At 44.8% G+C, this 4,330-nt stretch overlaps 1 long non-coding RNA gene across 1 annotated transcript; it reads left to right on the top strand.

The window, feature by feature from the left end:
- Positions 1–1,371: 1,371 nt before the first annotated feature.
- LOC113941560 lies at positions 1,372–1,778 on the top strand. The gene is made up of 2 exons (XR_003525705.1): positions 1,372–1,474; positions 1,672–1,778. It is a non-coding gene; the product is annotated as an uncharacterized LOC113941560 (long non-coding RNA).
- The last annotated feature ends 2,552 nt before the right edge of the window (positions 1,779–4,330 follow it).

Genomic DNA, 4,330 nt, shown 5'->3' with positions numbered 1-4,330 from the left:
ATCTATGGCACATATTCTATAGAATCCATCCTTAGGTGTTGTATGATAGATCTATAAGATATTACAAATAATAAGCAATAACAAGTCAAGTGTCCTCCTTAGGGACACCCCCCCAAACTCCTGCCTGGGTTTGTTCCCTGGGGGTCTCTGCAGCAGCAAGCACAGCCCCACACTGACTGCTCTGGGCTGTGCAGGCATTTGTGGTTCTGCCTGTTTCACACACCCCCCCAACCTTGGGATGGATCTGGATGTCACTGGCTGTGATGTCACAGGGGAGATGTGATGTCATATGATGGATGTGATGTGGAGAATTGATTAGAAATGTGTGGACATATGGACATGGCTAAAGCTATGGATGAGCTGCTAAAATATAAGACCCAGGCCTCTAGCTAGGCCGTGAGAAGGTATGAGATTGTTGCTTTCTCACAGCCTGCAGTGTCCTTGGGTATTCTAAATTGAGCTGAAAAACAGGAGCCTGGCATTAGCAAAACAAAAGCACTTAACAGGCTACCTGTGTAAACAATCGAAGGCAGTTAAGATGATATCACCACCTAACTGTGGGCCAATAATGAGCCTAAGTTCTGTAATATTCATGAGCCTATTATGGAGTGTATATTAAGCTGCTGTCAATCTTCAATAAACGAAGTTCATGGATTCTTACATTAAGTGTCCTGAGCTTTCCGTCGTGACGATAATGTGATGTCATAAGGGAGCTGTGATGTCACAGGATGATGTGATGTCACAGGGGAGGATGTGACATCACAGAGATGATATGATATCACAGGGGAGTTATGATGTCATATGATGGTTGTGACATCATAGGGGAGCTGTGATGTCACATGGAAGGGTGATGTCACAGAGAGGATGTGATGTCACAGGGGAAGTGTGATGTCATAGGGGAGCTGTGATGTCACGGGGAGGTTGTGATGTCAGAGGGGAGGATGTGATGTCATAGGGATTCTATGATTTCACAGGAGAGTACAGGATGTCACAGGCATGATATGATATCACAGAGATGTGATGTCACAGGAAGGATGTGATGTCATAGGGATTCTATGATTTCACAGGAGAGGTGTGATGTCATATGATGGATGTGATGTCGTCAAGGAGCCTTGATGTCACAATACGGATGTGATGTCATAGGGGAGATGTGATGTCACAGGTAGGATGTGATGTCAGAAGAGAGGACGTGACGTCACAGGGATGATATGATATCACAGGAGAGATGTGGTGTCAATTGATGGCTGTGACATCATAGGGAAGATGTGATGTCATGGGGGAAGCGTGATGTCAGAGGAAGGATGTGATGTCACGGGGAACATGTGATGTCATAGAGGAGTGACACATCCCCCCCTCTCCAACCTTGCTCCAGCTAAAACCGTGCAATTTGTCTTTGTTTCCCTTGGCTTCAAGGTCAGGCTGTTTCATTTCCAGGGATGTCTAGAGATGAGTTAAGGGGAGCTCAGACCTTTTGGTGAGGAAGGACTTGATGACTCTGGAGCATTTGAACTCAGCCTTTGTTCCTAGTTTCTTCCCACTGTTTCAGAGCAGTTCATTTCCCAGGATGAAAGCTCTGATTCCCCAGCACAGTCAGGTTCTCCTGAGCTCAGGAGGTTTCACTGGTTTCATTTTTTTCCAGTATTAATTCTGTGCCAAACTCTTGCTACCTAGGTCAGTGAAATGTTAGAAGAGAGAGAATCTCACTTGGATCTTGGACAGAACACTTCTAGACTTCTTTATTCTATGGAATTCTTCCCTAATAGTTCTGGATGACAGGACACCCATGTGGAAAGTCCCTTTTCTGGTTTTCAGGACTTAAAAGAGATGCTTTTCTGATGTCAGTATTTTTTGTAGTGTTATTTATTCAACTGTGAGGGTTGAATTGAGTGTTTCTTGCCCCTTTAAAAAGTGCAACCCCTTTAATCTGTTGTTTTAAAACCCACGCATTAGATGTCAGATGACACAAAGACAGCAGGTAGAGATAACCCTGATGTAAGTGATGGTTCCAGTCATCCCGTGTGTGGATCAAAGATTTCCAAGGCTTTGTTCCAAGGCCGCTGCCCCGCCCCCACCCTCTGCCCCTGGCGCCTGATTGGCCGCCGCCCCACCAATGGGCCGTCCCGGGGGATGCAAATGTCCCGCCCTGCTGCATATTCATGAGCTCGGGGCGGGGCTTTGAGCCCTCGATCAGGGCCCGGGCGAGCTTTTGGTCCCCGCCCGTGCCAAGTGCGCGGGGTCGGCCCCGGGAACTTTGCTGTTCCCCGCGGGGCGCACGGAGGGTTTGTCGCCGGGCGCACATGGACTGGGGAGAACTCTGCCCGCCGGAGCCGCTCTCCCTGCACCGCCAGGAAGAGCAGGGACCGCTCCCCGCCCCCAGCCCACCACAAGTTTGAAGTGTGGATATGGATATTCTTTAGCCCTAATGTCTTCATTGGGATCTTTTCCTGAAAAACTGAGATCCTTTGATCTGGTAGAAACTACGAGTAAAGTGGGACGAGTTTTTCTGAGGTTTTTCTCCAATAGCAGGCTTAGGGAAAAAAGGCCCTCAGATACTTTGGGGGAGCTGTGGAGAGCTGAGCAGGCAGGCTCAGGAAAAGAACAAAACCATCACTGTGCACAAATCTGGAAAGATGAAGGAGCTTCGGGAAGCCCTTCACGTCTGCAAAGGGTTCAGTCTTTTTTAACAGCTTACAGGAGATGGTGGCTCTGAGCCTCCTCCCCTTCCAATTCAGCTTTTGGTACAGTTGTTTGCAATGTCTTAAGTGTTGAAGGACACAGTGAACCAGATCTAGGAGTTTGTTTTCTGCCTCTTTCGGTTGTTCCTGTGTTGTGCAGAGACCTTGCTTGTTGGAGTGCTGGGGTCTGTTCCTGGCAGCAATGACAAGGCCGAGTGCAGGAACAAGGAGGTATCTGGTACAAACCACTTGTCTGAAGCAAACAATGTCTTTTAGGACTGTCCCAGTACCTGAGGCACCTGCTGTTCAGATCTGCAGCAGACCTGCTGGTGGGCTACAGTAGGACCTGTGAGCAGGATGGAGAGAAAAACACCCATGAAAAATGGAAAAAGAGAGGCCTCGTCCACTTCTCCTCAGCAATTGGGTCTCCACTGGGGCAGGCTGGGCAGGAATGGCATGGAATGATGGGACAGGGTTATCCCTGTGTCACTGTCTGTCAGGCTGAACCTCTGGGTCTGCATTTTCCAGCCCACTGAAAGCTGAGCTGAAGCACTGAGAAGTAGCAAAGCTGCAAATTGCAAGTCAGCCCCAGCAAGACCTGCATTTAAAAATGTTCTTCTAACATTTTCCTTGCCAGCAGCAGTAAGTTGCTTGGCTGGGACGAGGGATAAAAACACCTTTAGTCTGTATAAAATTCAGGTTAGGGAACTTGCAAGTCCTCCTTGGCTTTTTATGAGAAGCAATGAAAAATGTTGAGCTGTTGTGTTGTCAATCTCATTGTAAATTTGCAAGTTTATTTTTGATCTGAATGAAATGGTTATGTAATTACGTACTTCTCCTACTTATTGAGTAATTATATACTTCTTATAACTGCCCAGTAATCACTCTCCTATAACTAGAATTTAATGTTGCAACTAATTGTATAATTACTGTATCTTAATGTTGTTATCCAGGCAACTTGGAATAGAGTGTTATCCTTTTAATTCCTATTCTGTTACTCAAAACTATCTTTTTAAAATCTAGTATAGTTAGCTATTAGAAGAAAGATAATTAATGGAATAAAAATATCAGCAGAGGAAACACATGTTTTCGTCCCAGGTTCAGGTGGATGAAAATAAAAATATTAACATGTTTAAACTGTATTGTAAATAGAAAAAGTTTAATGTTCTTGTGAATTTGGCTTATAAATTGCTACTAGGCAGCCCACTTTTATGCTTAAAGTTTGAATCTGTCCTATGTGCCAACCTGTCAACACTAATTTTTAAACGTTCCTACTCATTAGAGGGGAAATGTTTAAAAAATGCCTCCAGGAGGTGAGTGTGAAAAAGTGCTTTTTCTGTGCATGGAACAATTCCACAAATACTCTCTTGAACAAAATGTTATTTGTTATCTCAACTGAGGACTGGGAGTTCAGAAGAATATGTTTGCATTAGGAGTTCTTACTATCAAAATTGTACTTTTCAGCTTCTAATTTGTCACATGGTTAACTTCAAGAACTAGAGAATGAAAACAGTTGTATAGTTAACATATTGTATTCCATCAGGGACAGCTGATCGAGTCTAAGAATATAGAGAGACTCACCTGCATTTTGGAACCTGTTTTAGAATAGAAGCTGAAAGTGCTGACAAGGAGCAGTTACTGGATAGACTTAGAGA

The sequence above is a fragment of the Corapipo altera genome, unplaced genomic scaffold (assembly GCF_003945725.1).
Source record: "Corapipo altera isolate COAL_440 unplaced genomic scaffold, ASM394572v1 60736, whole genome shotgun sequence".
Lineage (NCBI taxonomy): Eukaryota > Metazoa > Chordata > Aves > Passeriformes > Pipridae > Corapipo > Corapipo altera.
The sequence above is the reverse complement of the archived record's forward strand: the minus strand, read 5'-3'. Positions and strand labels throughout refer to the sequence as shown.